Source organism: Pangasianodon hypophthalmus, chromosome 10 (assembly GCF_027358585.1).
Source record: "Pangasianodon hypophthalmus isolate fPanHyp1 chromosome 10, fPanHyp1.pri, whole genome shotgun sequence".
NCBI classification, from domain to species: Eukaryota; Metazoa; Chordata; class Actinopteri; order Siluriformes; family Pangasiidae; genus Pangasianodon; species Pangasianodon hypophthalmus.
This window is the reverse complement of record NC_069719.1, coordinates 8132622-8142546: the sequence shown is the minus strand read 5'-3', so window position 1 is coordinate 8142546 and position 9925 is coordinate 8132622. Positions and strand designations below refer to the sequence as shown.

The 9925-nt window shown below is 41.8% G+C and overlaps 1 protein-coding gene across 2 annotated transcripts in view; it reads left to right on the top strand.

Moving 5' to 3' along the window:
- Positions 1 to 257: 257 nt before the first annotated feature.
- Positions 258 to 9925, top strand: part of daam2 (dishevelled associated activator of morphogenesis 2) — a 104258-nt gene continuing 94590 nt past the window's right edge. For both annotated transcript variants that reach the window (XM_053237492.1, XM_026944154.3), the window contains exon 1: positions 258 to 494. The gene's annotated coding sequence lies outside the window, so the exon portion shown is untranslated. The remainder of the gene's footprint in view (positions 495 to 9925) is intronic.

Here is a 9925-nt window from a genome sequence, read left to right as displayed (position 1 = left end):
TGTTGTGTTCCTTCTTTTCTTTTTTCTGTCTCTGTTCTCCTATCAGGGATATTTTACTAAAAACACAGGGTTATATCATTATAATTTATGCAGAAAGAATGACAGATTCTGCGCATGCGCATCCCGGCTTCTAATGCGTCAGTTCTGACAGTGTTAAGTCTTCTAGTCAAATGCGTCGGCGGAGTATAAAAAGCTGTGCGCCTTTAAGAGAGGTGGGCGTGTACAGCCAATGCTCCGGCTTTAGTGCTGCTGATCAGAGTGCACTCACTCACTCACTCACTCAGAGCTCGGACGCAGAGAAATAGGACACGACACACAACACACACTCATACCCACACACACACATATATATATACAGGGCGAGCTGAAACGGTGACAGAGCGCTCTATCTGCTGCTGGGTTGAACTCTTTCGCTGTGACATCGCAAAAAAAAAAAAAAAAAACGGATTACATTTCAGCAACACTTCGGCGCTTCTCAGAGATGAAGCCTGATGGTGAGTTTGGAGATTTGCGCACTACTGTGACCCTGAATAACCCCCGTTCCTGCGGGCGCGCGCGTGCGCGCGCGCTCTCTCATTCATTGACATCTCCAGGTCTGTGCGCACTTTGCGCATTCGTCCCTCTTGCGTCTTTCCCATCACGAGCTTAATGTAAATGTAAAAACGATGCTTTCTTGGCACTGCTGGGATCTTTAAATGTTGGGCTGATATGCAGTTCACACAGGCATGCATTTAAAATATTGATGTACAATCCATTGCGCAATGACTGGAAAATTGTTTTTTGGGGAAAAAAAAAATCTATTGTCTGCTCTTTTGATCTGTCACGCTTTTGGCACTTTTATTTGCATGCACACTGTGTTTGGTGGTGGTTTGCTTGCAGCAGTGGATGAACTGAGACGAGGTGAGATGCTGGTTGATGCGGGTAGAGGGTGCTGCTCCCTCTCTCTGGAAAATCCTGTGCACTTTCTTTTTCCTGTGCTAAATATAGTCAGTGAATTTTTTTGGTGATGGGGTTTATACATGCAACAGTTCCTCTTATACAATCCTTTCTATTTCATTCATGCCATTTAAAAGACTTACAGTGGACTACTTCACTTGCCAGCATATGAAATCAGACTGATATCTATGTGTATAGTATTGTTGCACATGCATTTGTTGTTTATTTATTCCGAACACATCCTAAATCAGTCCCTTTTGATCATTTTGACACTATCAGACTCAATCTTACAATAATACATGATGTTGCATATTAATAGACATATAGACAAACCATGGCAGGATATGTCTGTTAACATAAGATATTAATATAAGATATCGCATGCTGTAAACTGAGTTTTTTGTTATGCACTGCACACTTTGGGGCGAAAGTCAGCGGTAGCAGGATAACACTGAACATCTGGTAGTGCTTTTGCTCGATTTTGTGTGACGTAGTTTCTTGGTCGTTATGGGCTTCTAATGTACCTGACAAGATCTTAACCTGTGGTCCAGCTCTAGATCTCCACTGAGCTACTATTCTGCAATCAGGCCATCGAAGTAAAACATAACTGAACATGATGGTATTTTTGTTTGTGGTGAAATCGATAGAGGGAAAAAGTGGGTGGTGCCATGGTATGGTGCCATGGTATGGTGGTGCAGTGAATAACATTGCCACCGTCACACAGCTCCAGGGTTGCCGGTTTGATCCTGAGCTTGGGGTTTGTCAGTGTGGAGTTCGACATGTTCTGTCTGTGTATGCGTGGGTTTTTCTCTGGGGTCTTCAGTTTCCTCCCACTGTTCAAAAGCCTAAAGAGTTGGTGGATTGGCTATTCTAAAATTCTCCTAGGTGTGAATGAGTGTGTATGGTGCCCTGCAATGGACTGGTTTTCATCCCATTCCAGACTTATTCCCGCCTCCTGCCCAGTGTTTTTGGGATAGACTCCGAATTCCGCATGACCCTGTCCAGGATAAAGTGGTTACTAAATCTGAACGAATTGATGAAAAAAATGTGTTTGGATTAAAGGGAGTTTGGTGATTGTGGTTCGAAAGCTTAGGAGGATTATGTTGTACAAATAACATTTTAATAAGATTAAGATTTTTTTAAGCTGTAGGGTTTTGCAACAATAGTCTGCATAAAAGCACGCTATGGAACCAAAGTCCCTACTTTTCCACATAGAAAGCTCATGTGTGAATAGGATGTTATTGATCTGAACCTCGTTTTGCGTACGTGCTCTTGAAGGCAGGTCTAATCGAAATAGCAGAAATTCAGTCAGGCTTGTACTTTTACAGCCACAAAATAATTGAACCAAACTGCCCTGTTGGATATTTTAACAAAGAGCCCTCTAGGTACTTTTAAAAACCCAAGCATAGCTTTCATCCAAAACCAACAACACCACAGGGCTCGAAAGTTTTCTCTGTGGCTGGTGCCCATCATGGGCAGCAGACTGCTGATCAAGAGCCTGAGTAGAGTGTGCTACTCGGAAGCCATGCCCACGTGTGTGGGCACTGGGTTGAACGCTTGTCTGAGAGAGGATATATGGGTGGAGAGAGGGCCATTGTTTAGTGGAAGTCGCTGAGGTAAGGCACTTGGGTTCCTTGCTCATGGCCAGATGTTGTGCTTGGCAGTCATCCTGCCTTCCAAGCAGGTAAAGCTAGCTGGTCTGAAAAAACTGTGGAGTTTTGCATTCAGGTCCTGATTAATACTAGTGGACCAATGGGTGTTGGATAAGACACAAATGGTACATGTGAGGATACAAATTCAGTCTTTTACGTCCTGGTGTGGTGCATATGTGGCCTTGATTGGGTCGTAAACACCTAAAATGGATGTTGTATTTGGACGCTGGGGTTCCAGTCTTCAATTAATCTACATGTAGTCAATTTAATTCTGAACTGAAGTCTAGATTAACTTTCACTAATGCTGTGTGAAAGCTTGCCATTAGATTAGATTGCCAGCTCTGTTGCTCACTGTGTGAGTGAAAGGACCACTTCCTTCCCTGTTGGCTTCTATTCCAAGCTTCTGTCTGTTTGGCTCATTCACTGTTATGGAGAACTGCTGGAGCTCTGCAGCATGGATACTGCTGGCACAGCTTCTCTGAGGTCTGGCAGTAATTAGCACCATGGTACAGTATATACAGCGTGTCTGCATTGGGTCGCGGTCCGGGTCTCCCGTGCACTGCTGGTCTGCGAGAGTTGACTACAGGCGGAAAGCGAGCGCTTATTAATGGGTTCCAAGCTGCTCTGCTGCAGACACACTGGAAGCCTTTGTTTCCTCGCTCCTTCTCGCCTGTTTTAATGCTGCGTTTGTTCTGTGTGGTGTGTAGACGGCCAGCCAGTCATGGTGTGTTACCGGTAGAGCTGGCGCAGGAAGTGGTCCTGGTGTTTAGAGTTCTGGCGGGGTCTTCTAAAATTTCTAAAAGTTTATGTGCACCGTCTGGCACCTTGTACCATTTATACAATTATCATCACAGTGTTCAGGTGCAAGTAAGTGAAGCAAAGAAATCTACAAGTCTATTTGACGCTGTGTGCCTGGCCCTAGTCTTATTTTGAAAGCTATCAAGCTGCCATAGTTGGATAAAACACTATTAAGCAAACCTTTATAGCTTGGTATTATCTTGATAGGCAGAATTTATAGCTTGTTATTAAGAAAATCTTGACATTTTCGCATTTGGGCTAACTAGTATGACGATGTAGGTCTTTATACTACAGCTCTGTGGAATTCTTAAATCTGATTGGTCAGAAAGTGTTGATTAATTTTCTATTACGGCATCTCTGAATTCAAATCACAGGTTTATATTAATGCACTCATTCTACCAGGTTATTGTTTCTATAATTGTTTATATAATGTACACTATATGGCCAAAAGTTTGTGCATCCCCGACCATCACATCCATAAGTGGGATTTCCCCAAATTGTTGCCACCAAGTTGAAAGCACACAATTGTTTAGGATGTCTTTGTATGCTGTAGCAATACACTTTCCATTACAATGGGCAAATCCCCACAGCCATGTTCCAAAATCTAGAGGAAAGCCTTCCAGAAGAGTGGAGGTTATTATACAGCAATGGGGACCAAATCTGCAATGGGATGTTCAAAAAGCACATATGGCTGTGATGGTCAGGTATCCACAAACATTTTGGCCATATAGTGTACGTATATCTATAATATACATATAATGTATAATCGTTTCTATGAGACATTTAGTTAACGTTTATGGACATTTATGGAATAAGTCCTCAGTGTCAGCGCTTTATCATGCTGTGCCAAAGCTGTTCTAAGATTTCCATCAATGGAAAGTCCTCCAGACAGAGGACATTGCGGTTTTCTTGGTAACAAGCTGCATTTTTTTCTGCCTTATTAACTTAAAGAGAAAATCAGGGAATGTAAGTGCTAAAAACTTCTGGACTTGATTTTTTTTTTTCTATAACACCAACTTCAGGGTGGTAACAGTGACTCTGCTTTGAGGCAGGCCATATTGCACCAGCTTGTTGTTGATTATTTTCCTATGACAGCACACCCTGCCATGTTTTATTACTTACTTGTGAAACTGATATATAGTAAAAAATCAGCAATATGGAAATAAGCACTGTAGCAAGTCACTAACTTCTTTTATACAATGCTCAAACTGAAACTGAAATAAAACCAACTGGATTCAAATAAACGGTTAGGAGGTGTGTAAAATCTAGCTGAGATGGAAAAACCCATGTGAAGCAGTTAGCTAGACTTTTAATATAATATACTAACTAAATACTTATATTAGCACAAATAAAGATCAGCACAATGCATCAAGATTATCAACTAATATTTATTCTAGATACATTTCACTAGTTAACACTGGTGATCATACCACTACACATCTGCATCTTGATTGTGTTGTAGTGTTTTTTTTTTCTCTACAGCATGCTTCAATCACTCCATGCCATTACAGTGAAAAGTGTAGTTCTTTGCCCCAGTCGTAACTTGTTGCTTTGACATGAACTCCTAATATGTCTAAGAAAACGTAAGGGGTAAATCTCAAATATAAATGGAACTAAAATATCAATATTATTGATGGAAGGGATAGAAAAGAGAGATGACAGCTTTACCAGGCAGGATTTTTTTTTTTTAATCAAGGGATGGCATCTCCTCCCATCTCCTCTCAAAATGAGCCTTGGTTTTATTGCAAGCTGTGATCATCCTGACCAAATGTCAGACACTCCAGATGAGTGTTTCTGTGGGAGTTTGGATGAATCTCCACCTTCACATATTCTAACGAACGGAAATAAATCTGGTGAAAATAATGCAGGCCTATCTTTAACTATATTGCTAGCATTTTTATTATATTACAAAACATTTGAAGACATTTGAATGACTCTTTTCAATCTGATTCCACTTTTTTCAAATAGATGGGGAACATGTCACATTGTGTACTCGCAGTATAGAAACAAAGCACGCTAGCATGTCATATTTCACTCGGGTATAAATGTGGGAATCTGGTCTGTATTCTCCCAGGTTAAACATCCTGGTACGTTTCGAGTTTGGAGAATCCTCATTATTAGTGCAGAGAAAAGACAAAAAGGCTTCAAGGCAATGATATGTGCGTGCTCAGTGTTTTGCGAAGAAGAGTTTCAGCACATTCAAGTGATGACGCTGGTACAAATCCTAAATGCTGAATGCTCAGAGTTTGTGGATTGAGGAATTTTATTCTTTTGCAAGATAACAACAAACAGGCAAAGAAGATGTCAGTTAGCAGTAAGGTAAAAGTAAGTTAAGCAGCCATGCTCACGTCCAAGTATGTTGTGAAAGCATTTAACATTAATGCACATTTGTTAAAATGAATGAAAACAAAGGCACGTAATTGTTGGACTGTATTTTATTGGGTGTGCAAGTTAATTGAATATTAACCAGTCAGCAGGTATAAAAAGTAAGCAGCATTTCAGCTATGGTGCCATTTTGGAACCACTAAATGGGTTGGGTTGGGTTCGATTCGATCCTGAGTTTTGGTTAGTGTCTGGAATTTTGCATGTTCTCCCTGTGGCTTTCTTCCCACTGTCCAAAAACATGCTGGCTACACTAAACTGCCCCTAGGTGTGGAACAGTGTGTGTGTGTGTGTGTGTGTGTGTGTGTGTGTGTGTGTGTGTGTGTGTGTGTGTGTGTGGTGTGTGTGCATGGTGCCCTGAGATGCACTGGCGTCCCATCCATGGTGTTTTCTCACTTTCGCACCCAATGTTCCGAAATGGACTCTGGATCCACCATGACCCTGACCAGGATAAAGCAGTTACTGATTAGAAATGAATTAATAAATGAATAAATGGATTGAACTTGGCACAAATTGTCATGATGTTGCAATGGTGTTGGAACTGCCATGGTTTTGGCCAGTGTACTGCTACATAAGAATCTGTCTGCATTGTCTGTCTTTTTTTTTTTCAAATGAGTTTTATACAGAGTATATGGTGTTGTGGAAACTAAGACCAGATTAGTCTGAGAAGCACAAGTGCAGCCAACGAAGCAAGACAGTGACCAGTTATAATTTGCTGTTGAATTATTCATCACAAAAGAAAACACACTTTTAGTACAGGTTCCATGGGAGTTATATGTTATAACTTAAATGTCACTTAATTAAGATTTAAGGATTACTCCAGCGCAGACTTAAAATGTAGCTTCTATGTAAAACATTCAGCAGAGATTTCCCCCCCTAACACCGCTTCGAATTTTCTCATTCACCCATGGCCATGCCTGTCATTCTGTCCTTCTAACAGATTTTCCTAACAAACAGATCTCAGACTTGATCACTAACCTGCCAGTCAATTTCAGAAGGAGGAAGCAGGGCAAGATTGGAGCTGAAGGAAAGGTTGCGTGTGGGTTCGTCATGGTTTGTGTCTCTGACAGTTCTGGATCGCTTCTGGGAAATACCTGTGTGGAGAGGAAGTGCTGCGTGGAAGGAATGCACCACTATACCAGCCAGATCAGACATGTGTTCAGGACTTGCACCAGTCAAGCATGTTGAGGTGACTGTTATGGCAGAAACACAGTCGTGCATTTTCGCAGTACTGTATTCTTATTTTTTTTAATTGCTTTCTGTTGAATGAATCTTTTTGGCTTACAATCAAAGACTCATCTTCTGTTTGAACATAAGGTCTTAATACTCCTTCCTTTGTGATCGGATTTCTCTGAAAAAAAAGGAAAACCTTAACCTCCTCTCCCTGCTCCGTGCGTCCACACCACCTCGCCCTACGTTGTCTTTTACAGTCTCATTTCCTCCTTCGGTTCATCAGGAACAGGATGCAGTTGCTCTGAGGAATAAAATAAGTTATGCTATGCAATGATTAATTCATGGTAACACTCCTTAAGCCAGACATCTAAATATTATAATAACTGGCTGGAGAGCTATTTTCTGTCCGGACCTGTTTCTTTTTTCCAGCACTTATAAACACAGTCTTTCATTGTTTTCTTCCAGAACCACTCAAGTGCTGCATTAGTGGCATGGAGAACACTTTCCTGCTTCTCTGCTCTGTGTTTGAATAACAAAAGACTGCTGTCTTGGCTACCTGTGAGGTTTTTTGTCAAAGCTGGATCACTGTGCAAACACTGGTGGAGTTCTAGGATACGGATAACTTGCCAATTTATAATGGAAAGTCAGCTAATGAAGTTAGTGACTAATATGTTAATTTTGTGAATTGTCTAGACCACCATGTTGCCATGTCCTAAGGCAGCACTCAAAAAGGAATCTATAATCTTTATTGCCAAGTATTAGGAGCAGGTGCATTGCTAAAATTGGTGGGCGTGTGAATCATTAAGTCTTTAGTCGGGATGATTTAGTACCGGCGTAATGGCCTCTGTGACTTCTTCCCATTTATTTTGCTTTGCCTCATGGCCTTAGCCTCGTCCATTCACCATAACCTTCCCCCTCTCAACCTCCACACTCTGAACTCAATAAGATGCTTGTCTCGGTCCCCTTAACTCCCTCACATTTACAGACAATTAGCTCCCGTCAAAACAGGCCACATGACCGGGCATAAAGCCGGAGGGGCACTAGTTGTCGCACCCCAGCCCCCTCTTGACTAATGTTACACCAAGCTACTGAAAATGAAGGGGGAGGTGAAAAGGCTGGTCATCTATTTTGTGTTCTGCTCATGCTCAGCACAAAGCTGTTCTTTCACTAGGGATCCGAGGCACATATGGAAACATTTTTCCTTCCCGCCAGACGTAAGTTTTCCCCTCACCTAATACTACCCTCCTCAGCTTCCATCGCTCCATCACTGAGTTGTGCAGCTGTGCTCTGCCTGGACGAATCTCTTCCAAAGTCCAAAACTTGCTCAAATACTGGCTGTGCGGTCGCTCATAGATTCATATCTGTAGAAACAATGGCAATGTGGTAGTTCTAGAGTAAAAATATCTAAAAACCGCATTAACGGCACTGTGACTTTACAACATTAGTTGATTTGTGGTCTGATTAGATGGCTGATTGCAGAGAGTATAGTTTGGCTTTTTACTCGACACCTTCCACTTTTTTCCCTTCTAATAAAAGCAAGTTCAGCTTGGGGAATATTTCTATAAAAGGCAGCACGACATATTTTAAAGACACAAAAAAGGTTTCAAGATAGAAACCCCACAGATTTTGAACAGAGGGACATCCATCATATGGCAGAATACTTAGGAGTTTGGCTGGATTCGAAGATGGAAAGATACATGATGGAGAGCAGCTACAAACTACACTAAATTTTTTCGAAGGCAGCTATTCAGCAGCTCATCTTAAATCATCTTTATGCCTTTGTTTGGACTCCTCTGAGATCAGCCGGACTTTGCAACATCTATGTGACGCTCTGAGCAATGATGTGTAACATTTGGTATTTGAGGGAGTTAAAAATGGAAAAGAGCGCATCTAGCAGTTGTGGCCTTTCAAATGAATAACTCCAAAATGATTTTCTGTGTGACTGGTAACATATTTTCAGAACCTCCTGTAGTGAGCACAGCTTCATCAACTTTTCCCGTGAACAGAGACGTGTCTGACCCAGCTGCTTTCTGGGAGTCCAGATACTGAGAGCATTCAGTACACTTATGCTCCATTAAGGCCTGGAAGATGGGAAATGGAGAATGAAATGGGTTGTTGCTTCTCAATGACCCTTTTACTTAAATGTACAGGAAACTTGGTGGTATTATGATTTCAGATCCTTGTTGTTCTTATCTACTAGCTTCTTCCGACATTATTTCAAAAACTCTGGATGAGAGAGTAATGGAAAAAAGCCAAAGCTTCCAGTAAATTATGTTTGACACCTGACTTCAAATCTCGATCAGTTGGGAACAAAGCAAAATGAAAACAGACGTTTGATGATGAAGCTGCATTCTTTGAATGACGTTCTGAGGGTCAGCTGTGCAGTGTTATTGGATTCCTGTAGTCCCATGGATGGATATTTTACGACCATAGCAGCTCTCCCCCAGTGTACTGAGGTCTTGACACTGCCCCGCACAGCACTCTGTTTATTTGTTTGATTGTGGGAAAATTCCTGCAATGTCCGTGAGAGAGCCTACCCCATTCCCCGACTCGTCTTTCCCACAGGGGCTCGGCTCTACTTCTCTCAGCAGCCCCACTGACTGGCAGAATGCACAGAATTCGGCTCTGGAAACACACAATTAGACATTTTTTAGCTCAAAGTTATCAAATTGCTGTTATTTTTACATCCTTTTGTGTGAGTGTGTGTGCATGGTCCCCTGGGATGGACCGACATCCCATCCGGAGTGTATTCCCAACACGCACCCAGTGTTCTTGGAATAAGCTCCGGATCCACCACAACAGTGACCAGGATAAAACGGATACTGACGATGAATGAATGAGTGAATGAATGTTACTCTTTCACACCACCAAGCCTCAACGAAAGAAGAAGGAAGAAGAAACAGGAAGCCCTCTGGCTTTTCAGGACCACTGTAGTGCTCTGGCAGAAAGTTCCGGCCTCCTGAAAATCTGCTCATATCAATGTC